At 44.3% G+C, this 20,581-nt stretch overlaps 1 protein-coding gene across 23 annotated transcripts in view; it reads right to left on the bottom strand.

Moving 5' to 3' along the window:
• The window catches only part of ATXN1 (ataxin 1), a 421,040-nt gene that overhangs the window by 169,817 nt on the left and 230,642 nt on the right, over nt 1-20,581 (bottom strand). The window lies entirely within an intron of this gene.

Here is a 20,581-nt window from a genome sequence, read left to right as displayed (position 1 = left end):
CACAATAGAAAAAAGTCAGAATTGATAAAAACATATTGGTTATGGAGGGAGAAGCTGAGAAGTGAGTTTCAAGTTACTTTTTCCTCCTTTTTCTAACTGGTGCACTCAAACAAATGTGTGGGTCTACGCGTGAATGTGTGTGCACATACACACAGGCCTGTAGAAAAACACATTTCAGTCTGATCATTTTTCATAGATCTAATTTATTCATCCTTCAGACTAGGGGCAGTGGGCTCCAAAGTTATTATTCTGTATCTGTTATTACTACATAAGGAAATTGGGAGAGTTTCTATACAACAAACTTGGAGCTGGAAAGGAATAAGAATTTACCGGAGGTTTTCTTAGGCCAGTGTCAGAAGTTGGCTAGATGAGAAAAAGTTTTTCACAAGTGGGAGTCGTAGCTGCTTGTCTCTTAATTGTAGTGAATCTGTCAAGTTTCTTTCCAGTGTATCAAGACTTTACTCTTCAAAATCATTCTTTGTATGCTCTGAATTGCTACACTTTTAAGCTAACTACTTCTCAAAGCGCTGTTTAAAAACTGACATTTTCAACCACATCCCAGGCTTAGAATATATCTAAATTTGCAAAGTCTCATTGGCTCTTAGGAGAGTGCTACTTTAAAAAATACACTTGACAGCCAATCTCTTGAAAATGATTTGTGCAGAAATTGTGTTCAAATTACTTTATATCAAGAGATTTAAGAGAAAATGTGGTTTTCTTTGTAATCGGCTAAAAATAATGATATCCTTTATCTTCAACTGAACATGTACATATGTTGTATAAGCTGTTGCGTTTAAACAAATTGAAAAACAGTAGGGATCTGGCTATCGTCCATAAAGAAACAAAACTTGCCCGGAATATCATTGTAAGCATTAAAAAAAATACAATTAACTATTATTTTCCACTAAATTCAATCCCACATACAGAATCAGATTGTCAGCTGGGTCCAAGGCATCAAATTATAAAAGCTAATGTCTCTAAAACAGACAGGAAACTCAGCTAAAAGAAATTACTCCAGTACAATTTTACATAAGAAAAAAGAGAATAAGGGGAAAGTGCATTTATATTTCTACAAATTCCTTTTGAGTTACCGGGCAGTATGTTATTTAAATTCACCCTTCTAGACACAGCATACAAGTCACATCCCTAAAACAGTCCCAGTGAACATTTTACTGAATATCAAGTGCAAAGTGCTGCCAGGTGAGGTTCAGACATGGAGAAAACATGTTCATCACTCTGATTTCTGAATACTGATTTTTGTCACCAACTTTTATCATTTTGGGGTATTTCTCATCACCATCAGTGATTTTCAAAAGTGTTCTTTTTTTAATCAGAACCCTACCTTCAAATGAAATTTTATATAGAAATCTAACACAAAAAAAACAAATTAAATTCAGACTATTCATAGTGACCTACTGGTTTCTCCATTCCTTACACATCCCCTCATCACCACCAAGGACTTCTGGAGGCAGCCCCATGGGGGTCTGGGGGGCTTTGAGAAAATCTTAGGCCACTGGTCTGAGGGGTCTGAGCTCCTTATCAGGGCATAATGAACCCTCTACACTTTGCTCCTTTATTTCACAGACTTATGACCTCACTACCCACCAGTCCCATGATACGCCCTCAAGTCATCATGCCGACTGTTCACTGCACACATTATGCACCACGCTGTTTGCTCCCCACGTTTAGTCTAACCTGTCAGCAGCATGAGGTACATTCACACTGCATAGAACCACGACCATCGTCCATCTTCAGAATGCTTCATTTTGCAAAACTGAAATTCTGTACATAAATATGTTATTTTAAAAACCTCTTGATAATGTACTTTAATGATCTAGGGTGTGGAATACCCAGCTTCTTCACTTCCCCTTTGCCCCCCACCTGCTGTATCTCTCACTCCTTCTCATCCACACTTGGGACCTTCTTTAGTGAGAAATGTGGTCAATGTGGTTAAGACATATGGTCAGTGAAACTCCTAGTTACCAGCTTAGCTACCAGCTACCAGTTTAGGTTGCTAGAAATGAATACTTTGGATTTTTTTCCCTTAATCCCTCACTGATCCCTATTAACATGAACTGTTAGGAGTCCGTCTGCACCCCAGGACTGTCTGGGGCTCCACGGAAAGTACACCTTTAAGGAGCAGGTGCATCTGGGCCCAAGAGCCTATGGCTATCACCGAGCTTGTCTGTGATACCCATGCAGTTTTATTTCCCATATTTTAACACCTCTGAACTTGGGACTTGTTTTATAACCTCATGAGCTCATAAAAAAAGTGATAGCATTTCTTTTATTCCCCTAGGAAACTAATCATTACATCTATCATGCATCTTATCACCAGAGGATCAGAGAAATTAGAGAAAACTGGTACATATTTTACTTTTGAACAGAGACTTTTAGTTTAAAATGCTTGCATGAACATGGTCATATCTCCGATCTTACAGTCAGAGGACTACAAAGCAAAGCAAAGTAGAAAAGACTTAAAAAGGGTGACAAGTCATTTTAGTGACTGACAGAAGCCAGCGGGTGACCTGGACGCCAGGCTGGAACCGCATGCTAACTGCTACCCCATAAAAGTCTCCACTGCTTGGCCTCCAGTTCATCATGTGTGAATTACACAGGGCAAATTAAAATTCAAACTGTGTTAAGCCAATTCTGAATTCTTTCCTGCACCAGCATTCAACAGCTCTCTGACCTCGCCAAGAGTCCTCTAGGGGAAGAGTTCAAGTACGAACCACTTTGCACGGCTGGTTGAGGTGCTAGATGAGGGCAAGAGCCCACCTCTTCCTGTGTTCACCTCCCTCACTTCCACTTCTGTAGCTTTTGTGGCTCTAGTTCTATTTCCCAACTTGGATCACAGTTACTGCTTTCCACTTCATATCAGCTATGTATACCTAGACCACTGAGCGAGGGGCCAAAACCCAGCCAGATACCATCTATATAGTTCTCTCTCTCAGCTGTGATCAGCCTGGATACCTTGAAACACACAAGGGTGGGCCACCAGTCCTCACAGCGAACACGGCAAACACATCAGTAACCCAGATGCCAACCTTGACTCATCAGTAAGCCCACCATGTATCAAGTTTAACCAGCCAGCACCAATGCCACCAGACTTTTTTTTCACCAAGAAGTTGAGTAAAGAGCGTGGAATAGGTCCTTCTATCAGGTGTGCCTGGGGTGCTGGTATCAGTCCTATTTTTGAGTTTCTATCATTAGGTTAGGCTGGGCATCCCCAATCTTATAAAAGTCAATAAGGTAAAGAACGCCTTTGGGCTTCATTGGAAGGGAGAAGGGCATCTACAGCCTTCTAAAATAGGAAGCTGCAGTCAGGAATGAGGTCTGGAGAGTACCCCTTCCAAAAAAGGCGGGGGGAGGAGGGTGGCATTTAATACGAACACGAGCCAGATTTGCTGAAAAAGCAGGCTTCATTCCTTAACAAAACTGCAGCTGACTGCTTACCAAGTACTTAAATTCCCTGAAATATTGTATTATAACCGATCCATGGGCGTTATCATGAGGCCCTTATTCCAAAAGCATGGTCAGGGGCAAAGCAAATTAGGGTCTTGGTGATAACTTCAGATGACGGAGAACAAACTGTTATGCTCCTATCTTTTAGACATTTAAGGAATTTCAGTGTTGCTTCACTTGCCAGACTAAGTGAGTTATAAAAAATCTCTGCTTTCTCATAAAAGCCTCCACAGACCCAGGCATGATGAATGCTGTCCCAAGGAGGAATGCTATCCCATTTCCTCCTGGAAGAAATAATCCTTTTTTTTGTGGTTCTCCTTTTCCCTTCATCCGTGGGACAGTGCCTACTCCCAGGCTGAAAGCATCATGGTTTTGGCAGGGAAATGACTGAAAAATCTTGGCATCGGAGTTTATTATAAACTGGTTGCACAGGACTGGAAGGCCATCAGAAGCCGTGGAAAAATGAGAACTATTATTTCCAGGGTAACAGAGAGGTTGGGCCTTTTAGCTAGAGATGTTTTCATTTGTTCACATGCTGTGATTCATCTTTTGGGTGACAGCAAGCAGGCTGTATCATTTTTAAGTTCATCATTTTATAAAGAACCAAATCCAGTGGAGAAAGTGTTTTAAGGAAAATGGTCATTTGGGGTTCTAATGATTTTTTTCTAGTATGGTCTCGTTGAATATTTTTACAAGAGCAGTGTTAATGTTTGCCCACCCCTTTTTAATTTCCAGAAAATAAGACTGTGTGTGTGTGTGTGTGCAGGTCAGGCCACCAAGAAGTAGTTTAGAAATGGAGGATTTTAGCTTTAATTCCCCTCCTCCCTCCTTATTTAATGGTAGTGGCTAGGCCATTCCACAGAACCCATTTTTATGCTGAGTTCAAGAATCCTGATGTCTTGTTCAGAAGTGTTAGGAGGATTGATAAGTTAATGTTGGTAAATCTCTTGCAATTCCCAGGTCAGAGCTGTGAAATGAGTATACCAGTATTTGTTGTAGTGGAGTCAAGGCGATGGACTCAGTCCAGTGGGCCTCAGTAGCATACAAAGCTTGAAACTTAAAGGTAAGAGGAAGGTCTTTTGCAGTACTTACTTTTACCCAATTCTCTTCTATGCTCAAAGCATATGCTATGCTATGAGTAAAGGGCATGCTCATGAGTATTGATAACGCTGTATTAAGTTGATGAGGGTAAAAATAAATGAAAGGATGAGTGGATGAGTAGATAAATGACCCGCTGGCAATTAAATACATATACTCCTTCCAGGTTACACATGAAGGCTGCTTCTTTAGAGCCCTGTCTTCCTCACCCAAATTAGCACTGCAGAAACATATCATGGGGCTTTGAGTCTTAAAATATAATGAAATTCCTTAAGTCAAATCTATGAGATTTGGTTAAAAACTTTCAATATGGATTTGTCCAGTATTTGAGGTAATACAAATATTTTTGATTTAATATTTGTTACTATCCTTCCCTCTGTTGCCTAAACTGATAAAAATAAATAAAGCTTTTCTATTACATTGTTCTTAGAAATTCTCTATAGAAGGTACTTGAAATTAATGAATAAGTAAGTGGATGGACAAACGGGTGAGGGATAAGAGGCATTACCCAATCACAGCTTTGCAGAGTCAGAATGAACCCTGAAAGCTTTCTCATGCCTCTAGGAAGGGCTGAAGATGTACTGAAGACAGCTACTATCAAAAATACAGAAAATAACAAGTGCTGGCAAGGATGTGGAGAAATTGGAACCCTTGTGCACTGTTGGTGGGAATGTAAAGTGATGCAGCCGTTGCAGAAAACAGTATGGAAGGTCCTCAAAGAAAAAAAAAAAAACAAATAGAACTACCATATTATCCAGGTTGTATTTTTCTTAACAAACCTTTATGAGAAATGGGCTCAATCACGATTTTAGTGTTTAAGAACTTCTACTGTGTAGAAACTCTTCTTTACACTGAACAGTCCAAAGCCAAGTTTATAATTTACTATGTATGCCCTGAATACAAGGGGAAGGCTTTTTCCCAATGCACCAAAGACCGAGTTCCCTTAATTTCTGAGTCCACAGAAAGCTTACCATACTGCTGCTCTCTTAAATTTTACTCAACAAAGTACTCTCTATGGAAAACATACTCTCTTGAAACCACTTCCGTCAAAGCTAGTTTTTGAATACTTACAAAAGTCACCTAAAAAGATTGTTTTTTCTTTTAAAGGAAGAAAACAGATTTAGCTAGTAATTATTCTTGGGAGTCTGACTTTACAGCTGCAAACATTGGATATGTCATTATAATTTTTAAAAAGCATTTTAAAGATTGCTTTCTAAAGCAACACAGTAAGAGGTTAAGTTGTATAGTTTGTGAATACATACTCACTGGAAGAATAGAAAAAACTCTCCATATTGTTTGGAACTCATACTGTTACAGCATTAGTCCCCAATATATCATACCTTCCTGTATCTATGTTCACATTAACTGAGCTTGGTTACGTGGTTTGTTTTGGCTGGGAAGGTATTTAAAATGTAATCAATACATATAGACCCAAATACTTGTGACCTGGGATAAAATTTCTGGTGACAAGAGCATCTCACACAGATTCAAAACATGTTGTTTCTCAAATGACTTAAATGGAAGTCAAGATCATCTGCCCTCAAAATTATTTATCAGATGCCTTATAAAGTGGTTCAAAAGATGATAAAGATAATGATACTGTAAAGTTGTAAATTATTTTACATAATATGAAAGTAGAAGAGAAAGAAATGTTTTTAAGTTAATCTACTCTGACTCCAAACATACTTCTGAGTTTAAGTACAAATCTAATTCTTTGAACTGAATCTCTAAGCCCTTAAAATGTTTACAAGTCAAGTTGGCAAAGGATGGAAGATAGCTTAAATCTGAACCTATATCTCAGATCCAAATCTCTTCTTGATCTGTATATCTGAAAAGACACAACATCCTATCTGAGAGATCTACTAAAAATAAGTTTCACCACCTTAACAAACAAAACCGAATAAAAACCGAAAATAACAAGTGCCAGCAAAGATGTGGAGAAATTGGAATCCTTGTGCACCACTGGTGAGAATTTAAGATGATGCAGACACTGCAGAAAATAGTATCGAGGTTCCTCAAAAAATTAAAAATAGAATTACCACACAATCCAGCAACTGAACTTCTGTGTACCCGAAGAATTGAAAGCGGGAACTTGAACAGATATTTGTATGCCCATGTTCATAACAGCATTATTCACAAAAACCAAAAGATGGAAGTCACTCAAATGTGAACAAACAAAATGTATATATATTCAGTGGACTATTATTCAGCCTTAAAAAGAAGGAAATTCTGACATATGCCACAATATGGATGAACCTTAGGAAAACTGTGGTAAGTGAAAGAAATCAGTCACAAGGACAAATACTTGTATGGTATCTAGAATCCACTTACACGAGGTATTGATAGTAATCAGCTTCATAGAGACAGGAAGTAGAATGGTGTTTGCCAGGTCCCCGGGGGAAGAAGAGTGGGAAGTTGTTGTTTAATGAATGTGGAGTTTCAGTTTTACAAGATGGAAAGAATTCTAGAGACTGGTTGCACAACACGTGTGCATTGATACTTAATACTACTGAGCTGAACACCTAAAAATAATCAAGATGATAAACTGTAGGAGTATTTTACCATGATTTAAAAAAAAAAAAAGAATGTATACCTTAAACTCAACATTTTCAAAACTCTGTTCTGTGCCTCCCCGTCCCTATGAATAACATATTCATTTCCTTTCTTGCTCAAGCCAGAAGTCTGGGAATTATCCTGAGACCACCTCCCTATCCTTCATCCACATCAGAAACCTACAAGTCCTACACAGCTGGCCTTGAGAAGACATGCATCTTGAACTCATATACTTGTAACACTGCTGCCACCATTCAAGTCCAAACCACTATCACTTCCTCTCTTGTCAGCTTCAGGTTCCCCCCACCCCCCCATTCCCTGTTTCCTTGCCATCCTCCAATCCACCTGTCTACCGAGGCCCTCATGTGACTTTCCAGGTACTTACAATGAAATAAACCTTGTCAAGTCCAGGCTCTTCGTTACCTGTGGCTTGCCAGCTCTAACTTCATCTCCGTCTCACTCACCCTGGCCTTCGGTCACTCGGGTTCAGGTTCTTTGAAAGTGCCAAGCAGTTCTCACCTCAAGGCCTTTGCATATGCCACTCGCTCTGCCTATGCTCAGTTCAATGTAATCTCATAAGCACATAAGCTCCTTGAGGGCAAGGCTTTCAATACTTAGCACAAATTTAACAAATCATGTCAGGTAGCAAAAAGTATCATGAGAAGAAGCAAAGCAGGGTAAGAAGCCTGAGGAGCTATTAATATTTTAGATAGAAAACACAAGGACAGCCTCTTGCCAGTGGCCTTTGCATATTCATCCAGGTCATTTTCCTGTTCAAACATGTGTAAGAGCTCCTTTTGACTTTCCTATTTATGGTGATTATGCAACTATGTTTCTAATCATCCAGGATTAAAACCCTGATGTCTAACTTCTTACCCTTCTCTATCCAATCTATTCTCTAGTCTCCCTGCTGCTGATTTTAATCACATTATCTCTCTTATCACTCCCTGTCTGGAAAATGATGTCCCTCCCCACTCTACTCCATCCTTTACACATATGCTAGATTAATCTCTTTAAACTATAGTCTCGATCAATTTACTTTTTTGTTGCAAAATCTCTTGTTGTCTGATTTAAGTCCAGACTGTCTCTGCCTGACAGTCCATAGCACCGCTTCTATTTACCTTTCCAACTGCATCTCACATCTTCCCCATCCCAGGCAAATGGGCTGCTTCTTCCCCGGACATACTCTTTGTTTCCTAGAATCTGTGCTTTTTGACTCATTGGCCTTCACCATCCTACCCACCCCTGCTGCAGACTAACCTAAACTCCAAGTCCACTTTCAAAAATCACTTTCTCCATGAAAAATTTCCAACCTTCCCAATCAGAAATGATCACTTCCATCTCTGACTCCCTAGGACACTTTACCTTAATTACACATTTCATTACATTGCCTTTTATGCTGTAATTACTTGTATACTTTTTCCTGTCACTTTTCAGCTTATAAGACTCTGGAGGACACAGCCTGTGTCACCTGCTAGCTTGACTGTTGTAAAGTCACTGTCTTGTCTGACTTTTTGTGACCCCCATGGACTGCAGCATGCCAGGTTTCCCTGTCCTTCACTGTCTCCCCGAGTTTGCTCGAGCTCCTGCCCATTAAGTCAGTGATGCCATTCAACCATCTCATCCTCTGTCGTCTCCTTCTCCTCTCAACTATTATTTTGTTCCCCTGAGTTCAGTCCTTGGACCAGCAGCATTGGTATCACCTAGGAGTTTCTTAGAAATCCAGAATCTTGTGCCCCACCCTCAGTCCTAGGATCCAGAACCTGCATTTTAACAAGTGATTCCTATGCATTTGATCAAGTTCATGCTAACCACTCATTTCATATCTGAGTGTCTTAACTGACTAGGGGAAAAAATGATCAAAAACAGAACAAAACTTACACAATCCAAAGATAATTGTGAATGAATAAGGCTTTCATTATATAAAACTGTATGAACGCTCCACAGTCAGTGGAAGGTTAACTATCAACCTTCTGAGTGAGAAAGACAAATCTTGCCTTGGCCAACAGCTGAGAAGATTTTGTGATTTTATAAAGCTTGTCCACTTGTGAATAGGAAGCCAGCCAAGGATTTGACCAAATGCTTCCCTGGTGGCTCAGCTGGTAAAGAATATGCCCACAGTGTGGGAGACCTGGGTTCAATCCCTGGGTTGGGAAGATACCCTGGAGAAGGGAACAGCTACCCACTCCAGTATTCTGGCCTGGAGAATTCCATGGACTGTATATAGTCCCTGGGGTCCCAGAGAGTCAGACATGACTGAGTGACTTTTAACTGGCCTAACTTCACTGGCCAACATTATAACTCTCCTGTAACACATTAGTTATGAAAATATTTACATCAAAACTTTAAAGAGTTTTCCATCACCTCCAAGTAGATTATAACACAAGTGTGCTATAGATGTAAGATTTCTCATTTGGTGGAACAGCAAGTTTGCTCTGCTCTGTAATAAAGCTTTGGATTTTTTCCTACCTGGTAGACACAGCATACTAAGGAAATACAGACGTGATGTGACATGTACTCAGCTGCTGGGAAGATGGTGTTTCCTGGGGGATGGGAGGCAGTGGCCGTGGGGACGGGCCTTCAAGGGCACGGTGCTGGCCACTAGGGGGCATCCGCATGCGAATCAAATCAGCCCGACTTCAGACTTCAAACAGGAGCTACCTACCCTGCAGGAGAATTCACAGGGCAACCATAGCCACCCTCCACGCCCCCTCATAAACGGGCAGAGAGCAACTTCCACGACGCGAACGATCCCTAACTTCCTTTGTCTTGTAGCACAAAAGATACTGTGTGAATAAGCTGGCGTCTGCTGCAGGACTAGGGGCTGACTCGTGATGCTATTGCCTGCAGGCTGCCCCATCTCTCCGTTGTTGGGGTATCTCCAAACTTCCCTTTCTCTCGCAGAACCATCCCAGCCACAAAGAGAGCCTGGGCCACGCCCTTTCTTCTCCAGACTGCCGTCTCGTGATCTCGGAAGTTCAAATTGATAGACCCGCTTGTAAAAGTGGTTTCCAAGGAGCGGGAATACGAGACGTGAGGCCGGGGAGGCCTGGAGCGAACAAGATCGCCTCTGAGGGGGAGCAGCAGCAGGAAGTGACAGGGTCAGTCTCAGGCCGCCGCGCTGCCCGAGCCATTAACCCACCGACAGAGGGGTGGCCCAGGCGGCCGGCCGGCCCCCTGCACCTGCGCGGCTCAGAGAGTGGCCGCGGCCTCGCCCCACCACCTTTCTCCTCACCGGGTCCCTCTCATCTGCGAGCAGACTCCAGGGTGGGTCTAATTACAGGACGGGACGCCCGGAGGCAGCCAGGTGTGAGCTGGCAGCAGAACACACAGGCCCGCCGCTCCCGGGGCCTCACAGAGACAGGGATGCTCTCACCCTCCAAGCCGGCTCCTCAGCAGCTCTGCCGCCCAGGGCTGATAGGAAAGGTTTCCCCACAGGGTTTTCATCCACAGCCTCCCTTCCTCAGAAAGGCCCACTGGTTTGCGTGTCCCTAAATAACTCCTGCAAAAAACGCCAGTGCCTCTGATACTGCGGAGCCGTGGCATCTACGATGATCACAGAACCAGGAGACAGCTGGATGTGAGGAAAGGATGATCTCCAATCCTGTCCCCACACCCTCAACTGCTCGGGAAGGAATGCACTGTAAATGAAACGGGAGGCAATGGCTTTGTTTACTGTTCCCCCTCAATTAGGAACCTGTACTCCATGGACACCCATTTTGCACAAACTAAGTTTATTAAAAAGAAAAAAAAAGGGTTCCCAAGTCCTAAACATTTAAAAGGCACTCTCTTTTATGATAGAAATAACTTTAGAATGCAAGCCCTATTTTTTCCCCAATATGTCAGTAAGCAAAGAGCAACAGAATGGGCTGAGCACCGTCTATCGCTGAGCCTGTAATCTGCTTGCTCAAACTTCTCCCTGTAGGTTTTCAGACACCAAGAAGAGCAGTTATGGCCTCCCTCCTGCAAGTCAGAGAGTCAAAGCCCAAGTCAGTAGCAACAGAAGAATATGCTTTACAACAGTGACTGGAAGAGCGGCTCAGGTCCTCCCGCACCCCACTGCCACCACCTAAAGAACAACGAACAGCCAGCATCACTTTCTAGGAATTTGTCAGTGGCTGTGATCACATGTCCTCCTTAAACGTAGATCTCCTTTGACCAAATATTGCATAGCAACGATGTGGTTAAGAGGCCCCTGGGACTCACCACTGAAACAGAAGGCTTTGTAAGTGACATATCTGTTCAGTATCTGTTCTTTTTAGCAAAGCACATTTCCAAAGTTCAGCCAATGGCTAGGGAAATGTTTGGGCCGTTGAGAATCCCCTCTCTGGCAACAGAGCTAATCTCATGTATGAATTTTTCAGTCCCTGCATTGAGAAGATGTCTTAAATACCCAGCAACATGTTTATCTTCATTTAACAGTGAACGCCCTTTCAAATAAAATCTGCCAGGACAGAGATTATTGTTCGTGCTAATGGAAAGTGATCAAAAGCCTGCGATGCTTTAGTTAGCTTACTCTGAAGCCTGTTCCTGCTTGAGTTTCCCTGCAAAGTACATCAAAAGAACATAGATATCACTGAAAACTCGAGACGTTTACAATCTTCTAGTAACGAGTGAAACTCTGCAAGATGGGGAGCAAAGCTTACCTCCACCTTCTCTCTGAAACACAATATGTCATAATCTATACGTAGTTCAGCCTTTCTGTCTAAATGTACACCGTCCCCAATCCCAGACATATTCTAGGCTTCCGACCATCTTGCTGTATCACTTAAGAATCAATCTAACAAACTCTGGTGATTTTATGGGTTGGCAAGAGGGCTTGAAATGAGGAGGAATGTCAGATATCTCCACGTCAAGTGGGACCCTTGAAGTTTGAAGAAGGGGCAAAGCTTTCATAGAGAGGCAGTACAGATATCAACGAGGGCAAGCAGGAGGGTCTGCCTAGCAAGAGAAGCATCAGGAAGGTCAAGGGCCTTCGAGGAAGAGGGATGGCAACCTGAAGGCCTCCTCCTCTATCACACTTTCTGCATCCCTGGCTGGAGATGCCTGCTTCCAAGAGCCACGCGGAAAGCAGAGAATAAGGGCAAGCAGTTAGGAGTTTTCTTCTCCCCTGCAAGCATCTCTCCAGGCTACATTCAAGGAAAAGAGACTGGGGCTGATGAATTCCTGAGTCCCAGGAATCCGGCACTCAGCCTGGTTCTTGGGAGCTGAGTTTAAATTGTGTGCAGTTCACGCACTTTGCTCCTCTCATTAGACTGTCCTCTACCATTAGAGACAGGAGCCTGTGAAATGTGACAGGACAAGTCCCAGGAAGTAAAAGGGGAATGCAGAGTGTTCCTCCTCTCTTCCATCAAACAGCCTCCTTTCTCCTCTCCTTCAAATCAAAACTGGCACTCTCCTGTTAGACCAAAAAAGAGAAAATGGTGTGCAGTGACCTGGTGAAGCTCAGATGAATTGTCAGCTTACAAAAATTTGACCGACCAGCAAAATGTTACCACGCACCTCCCAGAGCCGTGGGAGCTCATGTCTGGTAATGAGGCAAACCAGCAGGAAAGAGAGACACGGTTCTGAGCATGGACCACAAGGCCTCTTTCATCAGCAACTAGATGCCCCAACATTAAATTCTACTTTCTCGCTCATGTTTAAGCCATTTTATCTCCACCAGAGGGCCAGAATGGAGATGAAATTGTAACCTGATGACTTTGCTGCTGATGTAAGAACTGATCCAAGACCTTGGGGAGGGCAGGGCAGCGAAGGAAGAGAGATGTGAAAAAGCTGGGGTCAAGACAACACTCAGTTACTCAAAGGGGGCTTATCTTAATCTAAGGCGATCCTCCAATTCTACCCAAGAAGCCTCAACTCACAGAATGACATTGTCATTAAAATAAGCTCAAAAAAATATATAACATAGGATAGCTTCAATGGCTACTTGGGCTCAAAAAGTCCATTATCTCTGACTCCTTCCATTGCTTCTTACATGCAAACAGTCACCCTGTCCTCATCAACTCTTTGCTTGTAGAGTTGACCACATCTGCCCCTTCATAACGCTCCCAAGTTTTCAAAATCTTATCTCCTTTTCCTGTAATAACCTCCCAACCATGGCCCCCGTCTCTGGTTTTCTCCTCACCACCTCCTACGCTGTGAACACAGTTATAAAGCTAATCTCACTGAGACAGGAGTGGTTCCATCACCAGCTTGCTGAGAAACGTCCAGTGACTACCAACCTCCACTTTAAGGCCGTGTCCACAAGCACTGCCCTGTCCATGCTGAGACCATATGTACTCAGAGCCCTCCCTCTCCCCTCCGTGACATGTCCCTGCCCCCAACCCAGAAACAAACAAGCACCGTTTTCAAGAATCTGTGAGAAACCGCATTCATGGGTCCTCCAGCATTCAGGCTTCTCTGGATCAAATACTACATCCGGCGATGTGGTTGAAAGGCACACATGGTATGACCCCACCCTATGTTTCCAGTACCATCTTTCCACTTCTATGAGTGCACCACTGCCCATGTGGATTCACACCCAGAGCTTCCAACTCACTGTTCACATTCGGCTGCTATGCCTTGCTCAGCTATGTTTTGCCCTTGTCCAGATGTCCCTTCTGGAGAAGGAAACAGCAACCCACTCCGGTACTCTTACCTGGAAAATCCCATGGACGGAGGAGCCTGGTAGGCTATAGTCCATGAGGTCACAAAGAGCCGGACATGACTGAGCGACTTCCCTTCAGATGTCCCTTCTCCACTGACCTGGAGCAGGATGCTGCAGCCTGCCAACCCCAGGATGGGGGGTAGCAGGTACACCTTCGACAGCCTGATGCCAGAGTGCAGTCAGATACCCCTGGACTGGAATCCCAGCAGCATCCCAGACAAGCTAACCTCTCCTTAATTCAGTGTCTTCATTTTTAAAGGAGGATAGTGATCTCTACCTTGTTCAGGAGGAACCAGGCTAGGAGGGCAGCCAGATAACACATGAACCGAGAGGTCAAGTTGCAGACAGACAGTGACGTGGCCGAGACAGGGCTGAAGCCTGAAAGGCTGGGGAGGGGAGCTCAACCCCCAGCTGACTTGGATCTAACCTGCCCAGGTCTTCATGATTTTCCATGCACTGTGATGAACTAATGTTAGCTCTGTTATTTTATTATTATTAATCCTCTTTTGAGTCAATGTCATCAAGGCAGGCTTAACTTCTTCAAGTCTGGGTTTTGGGGCTGCCACGTGCATTCTTGTTACAAACATGATCAGGAATGAGTGACATGTCATCCCTAGGCTCACCCACTCCTTCACCCTACAGATATTCATGAGGCACCTACTGTGTGCTGGGTGGAAGAGAACCAAAAATAAGCAGACTCGAAAGATGGGAGCTTATGTATAAAAGACTGAATACCGTGTTTAGGACATGGCAGGGGGCACATGCCCCCTGCAGGGCAAGGCTTTCATCGCTGCTACAATTCTGCAGGCTTTCTCTCTTTCCTCTGTGATCATGGGGAAGGCCTCTAGGATGAAAAGATCCATGCAGCCCACATTGGGGAGCTATGCGTGAAGAATAGGGTCTTTTCTTAGAAGAAAGGCAGAGACACCAGATCCACTACACCCTCGATGAGGGAGGAGGGAACTTCTGCTTTAAGCCAGTGAGCGTGCAGGATACTCTCTGCAGCACAAGCCCATCCTGTCCTGACTAACACGATGCCTTTCATTTCCTCCACTATCACCATTTGGCAATTAATCATGTGTAATAATGCCTTGTGATCATCCTTATACTCACTGCCCTTTATTTTTTTAATTTCCTTGACTTTACTTGTCATCATGCCTCTTTAACAAGAGCCTCTTAAACATGGTGACCTTTGTTTCTACTCACAGGGCTCTCCTCTTCACCCTGTCCCCCTAAACTTAGCAGTGAGCCTTGCATACAGCAACTGTTCAACTCATAATTGATGATTTAACATTTTCCCTTAAGAAATAATCCCCCTAATATAATGACAATTATTTACTTTCAGTAACTAATGCCATTCTACTGGCATGGATGATTAGGAATTAAGCACAATAGCTACTGTAAAACTTTAGGGTCTCACCTATGTCAGCATGGGCCTCAGGATTCTTTGTCAACTAATCGTAGGTTGGCCTGGTGACCATCTCTTATTTGTGTTGATCCCAGTGTCTGTGGTCCTGTTTAATGATATGTGTCTGGGCTTCCTATTCCTTCATCTGTATATTTAAACAGTCCTAAGGACCAGCAATGATAACAGCTATGGAAACATACTAGCTGTGAGACTGTAGGCTAGTCACCTCATCTCTCTATGCCCCAGTGTCCTTATCTATACAGTGAGAGCAAAAAAATGTATCTTGTAAGGTTGTTGTGAGAATTACATATGTTAATACGTGTAAGGTACTTAGGAAGTTAAGTACTGAGACACAGCGGAGGGGTTTCCCAGGTGACGCAGTGGTCAAGAACCCACCTGCCAATGCAGAAGACACAAGAAACGTGGGTTTGATCCCTGGGTTGGAAAGATGCCCTGGAGGAGGAAATAACAATGCCTGGAAAATTCAATGGACAGAGGAGTCTGGCGGGGACAAAGTCCTGCAGGGTCGCAGAGAGTCAGACACGACTGAGCAAGCACACACAGTAAACGCTAAAATCATTTCCTGAGCTCCTGCTGGATGGCAGGTATTAGAGAAACAGGGATGAATAAGGGGCTGCCCAGTTTCTAAGGAGTTTACAACCCAGTAAAGGTGATTAAATATTGATACCTAAACAAGTGAATCCAAGTGTTACAGAACCAGATCCAGAAAGTGCATGCACACACACACAGAAAAGGCAGACTTGCATGCACACACAGCCACACACACTCACGTGTACACAACTCCTGGCAACCGCTTACAAACAAGAAAGTGATCCTTTCCCCTGGAAGAAAGGAAGCTGGAAGGTTCCATGGAGAACTGACAGCTGACCTGAGTTTATGATATGAATAAGGTACAAGCCAGGCAAGATAAGGCACAAAGACATCCAAGTAATTAAATGTAAGAAGAGGCAAAAAAACATTTATTCACATATTCATCCAGCAAAGATTTATCAAACGCCTCCTCTGTGCGTATATTGCTTTGAGTCCTGGGACACAGCAGTTAATGGTACTGACAAGACTTCTGCTTTCGCCACCTTCTAACAGAGGAGACTAACAATAAACCAGTTAAGAGATATGCAAACCAAGGAGCTAGGAAGAAAACCCAGTGGGTTGAGACGGCCAGAGGGAAACAGGGGACACACCAGACCCCCTCCCTCCATTTGTAGACGTGTAGAGAGAGAGAGGTGAGAGCAGAGCCAGAGGCTGACACCAGACTCCATCCCTTTTTTTTTTTTTTCCATGGGAAGAATTTCCCCTAACCCTCCTGGCCTTCTACTCCATCCTTTTTCTTTCCCAGGGATGTGGAGCGAGGTACCTGGCTGGGGGCTAAAGCCAGGGTGGACCACACCTCTCCTTGGGAACCCATAACTTCACTGGGTAGAATTACGCTACCACAGGGGTGGGAGGGGGAGAATTAGGTTCTCTTTTTCCTTCCTTCTTCACACAGACAGTGGCCCACAGGCTCAAAACTTTCCTGCAGGTAGACTGTGACCAAGCCCAGACCAGAGAAGCTCTTTGAGATTCTCATCCTAAGATACAACTTCTCAGTTAACAGTTGCCAGTCCCAGAGGTTCACCCTGGCTCCATCTGCCTTATTACACTTGTCTTATTTCTCAGTTGGCTCAGGACTTGGGAAGGAATGAGTACTCTTTGAAAATAAAGGTTTTCATACAATAAAAAACCTTTCCTCCCTCAACAGACCTCAGAACTAAATTAGGAAGCACTATCCTAATCTATCAAACCTGTCATCTTAATGAAAAATCCTTCAAATCTCTTACTTAATAGCTCCAAAGACACGGTTGGGGTTTCACGAGAGGTCTAGCTCAAGAGGAATAAGGCAAATTCAACAGAAATAGCAAATATTGAGGGAGAAGGGAGATGACTTCAGTGCCACTGTGAAACCCTAGGGTACACAGTTCATGGTCCGTAGCCACAAAGAGGAAGAGGAGGAAACGTGAAATCTTCAGATAGTCTTACCTTATGATTTCCTATCTACATGTTTTTTTAAAACCACACCAGCAAACGAAATTTTTGAATCTATCTTTTCTCTTTTAAAAAATTGAAAGACGTTTAATATTTACAGACTTGCCTCATTGCTTCCTTATGAGACTGGATGAGACCAAAACATTATCATGAAGAAATTATTAATGGTATAGTTACTATCCATAAGACTCAGAGAGAAATAATAATTTAAAAAAGATGAAGAGTAAGAAGGATGGCTCCTAGGTTCTTTACCTAAAAAGACTGCTCAGGCCCCCAAAGTGTTATATATCAAAAAAGGAAATACAAATCAAATGTCAAATGGATGGTAAAGATTTTTAAATGAGTCAGGAGTTTGGTGGGGGGGAAGCATCTGCTAATACCCAAAGTGATCACAATGGTTTCACGTAGGATTTTTTTGGGGGGGGCCACACACATTGCATGTGGGATCCTAGTTCCCCGACCAGGGATTAAACCCACACCCCCTGTATTTTAAGTACAGAGTCTTAACCACTGGGCAGTCAGGGAAGTCCCCATGGAGGATTTTAGAGACGAGAAAACATCAAAGAAATGTGAAAACCCCACCCACACACGCTGGAGAGACTGCACTTAGAAACTGCACCTCTGGTGGAAGCCCCTAGAAGATATGCCATGTGCAACGGATCGCTGGGTGCAGCCCTATAGGGCCTGGCCTTGCACTGCCCCGAGAGGGGTCTCCTCAACCCTCTGTGGACCACGTTAAATGTGGCCTGTTTCCCTGTCCACTTTCAGCCAGGAGCAGTTGAGCGCCATGTCCAGGAAGCACTCTGTCCACCATGCCCCTCTGCCAGGGCTGCCTGCCCAGAGGGCTGATTAGAAGAACAGGCTCTCACCGCCTCGGGCTGGGCAGTTCTCTGCCAGCACACTCGGGGACCTGCACAATTTTACTACAGACACCTCCTTCCCCTCATCGAGCCCCCAGCTCGGTGGGGACAGGAGGCAACTGTTGATAGCAGAGACGGATAACAATGACCCAGTCCGCACTCTCTACAGGAGAGGAAAGGCGGGGCGGGATAACATGGAAAAAAAGGCGGGAGGCATAGGGCTGTGTTCATCCTGCTCAGGACACACGGGCTGCCATGGCCATGATATTTTTTCTGGCTGCACAGACATGTTGCTATGGAACCAATACATGCCACTGCTTCTTGGCCTCTGGCAAATAAAATCGCAGTGCTGGCAGGAGGATTTCCCTTAAAGGGATACCATCGAGGCCGGGCGCTATTTGAGCTTGGAAACGGCGGCAGCGTTGTTCCAGGGTCCAGCCCCACCAAATAGCATGAGCTGGAGCCCAGTGGACCCCTGTTTCCCAACGTGGACACTTGCACAGCACAGGAAACTGTGTGGCACCAACACGAGGCGTGGGGATCAGCCTCTGAGTTGCTTTTTAAGAAACTCACAGCTTCGGTGTATTTTTGGTTCCCCACAAGCAGTAAAAGCAAACAGTGTGTAGTTTTTGGGGACAATGATTTGATGCCTCCAACTCCTTACAACCCAGCAGCAAACCGAAGTTGTCGTTAAGTGGCTCAGCGTGGGTTCAGGTGGTCCTTATTTTACTGCTTTACCATTCCTCAGGTCATACCCATCTCTACCAGTTTTTTTACTTAAAGAACAGCACAAAACAGGCAAGGAATTCGGCACCTTTTCCCAAGGCCCTTCACTGTCTCCTGCTTTAGTCGTGATCAATCTCTTGGTTCCACCGAGCCCCTCCAGTTTCCCCGGGGAACAGCAGGCCTCGGCGTCCCATGTTATAGTGGTGTGCTCTGGGGGATAAACCTTCGGGGCTTTTCTTGGGTAAGATGAGGGAATGGACACCCTCACACTTCTAATGATGCACAGTTCATGCACAGGGAGTACGTGGGGCCAGGAGACATCAATTCTAGAGTAATAAGCAGGCGAGATAGGCAGTCCCTTAGTGAATCAGCAATCCACGTTCCAAATTCTATACAGGACGCTGGTAGAAAGCAGACTATCTCTGTAACCTGATGAGCAGAAAAATCAAGTTCCTTTACAAGGACTCCAGGAAGGGCTGAAGAGAAGCCCTCTGTCTGTCAAGATAAAGTGATTAAGCTGAGAAGTGGGATACAATGAGGGACATGGGCTCTCAATACTAGGTTTAGACCAAGCTCTAGAGGTGATAAGACATTTTGGAATAACTGCACTTAGATCGTCAACCTAAATGAAGGTGATCCAGAGCCAGGTGTGGCACAGGTGTCTTGAAAGAATCACAGGTAGGTCCACCTTCTGGGATCCCACATTTGTACAGTCTCCATCAGATCAGATCAGATCAGATCAGATACTCAGTCGTGTCCGATTCTTTGCAACCCCATGAATCGCAGCACGCCAGGCCTCCCTGTCCATCACTAACTCCTGCAGTTCACTCAGACTCATGTCCATCGAGTCAGTGATGCCATCCAGCCATCTCATCCTCTGTCATCCCCTTCTCCTCCTGCCCCCAATCCCTCCCAGCATCAGAGTCTTTTCCAATGAGTCAACTCTTCCCATGAGGTGGCCAAAGTACTGGAGTTTCAGCTTTAGCATCATTCCTTCCAAAGAAATTCCAGGGCCGATCTCCTTCAGAATGGACTGGTTGGATCTCCTTGCAGTCCAAGGGACTCTCAAGAGTCTTCTCCAACACCACAGTTCAAAAGCATCAATTCCTTGGCGCTCAGCTTTCTTTGAAGTCCAACTCTCACATCCATACATGACCACAGGAAAAACCATAGCCTTGACTAGACGGACCTTTGTTGGCAAAGTAATGTCTCTGCTTTTGAATATGCTATCTAGGTTGGTCATAACTTTCCTTCCAAGGAGTAAGCGTCTTTTAATTTCATGGAAGCATACCTTTTTTTTTTTTTTTAAGAGAAGGAATGCTCCTCCGAGAGTCTACGACTGCATGCCAAATTTGCACAGCACGGAAACCCTGGTAAGCTGGCTCTGCAGGTGCCGGCGGTCCCGGGTGGGGGCGTGCCGCTCTGCAGCTGGCCCGCACCCACCTGCAGGTGCGCCTGGGAGTCCAACAGCAAACAGGTGGACCACGGAGTCCCAGCACGTGACGGGGTGTTGCAAATGTGGTGGTTTGGGAAAGGCGCAAAGGAAAGAAAAAATAGGCCTTTTCAGATGAGGTCCCAAACAAAAATGGTTCTGGGTACCTCCATGCCATCAGCTTCTCTAGGTAGTAGTCAAGTATGAGAAAGTTAAATAGGGGAGAGTGCTCCTCCTGCCACTTGTCTTGACAGATGGAGGTATGGTGTGGTGAGGGTGCCTTCAGCCGTGTCTGACTCTGCGACCCCATGAATGGAGCCTGCCATGTTCCTCTGTCCATGGAATTT

This window comes from Bos javanicus, chromosome 23 (assembly GCF_032452875.1).
Source record: "Bos javanicus breed banteng chromosome 23, ARS-OSU_banteng_1.0, whole genome shotgun sequence".
In the NCBI taxonomy this organism is placed as follows: Eukaryota; Metazoa; Chordata; class Mammalia; order Artiodactyla; family Bovidae; genus Bos; species Bos javanicus.
Note: the sequence above shows the minus strand (reverse complement) of the source record. Positions and strands in the feature narration are given on the sequence as shown.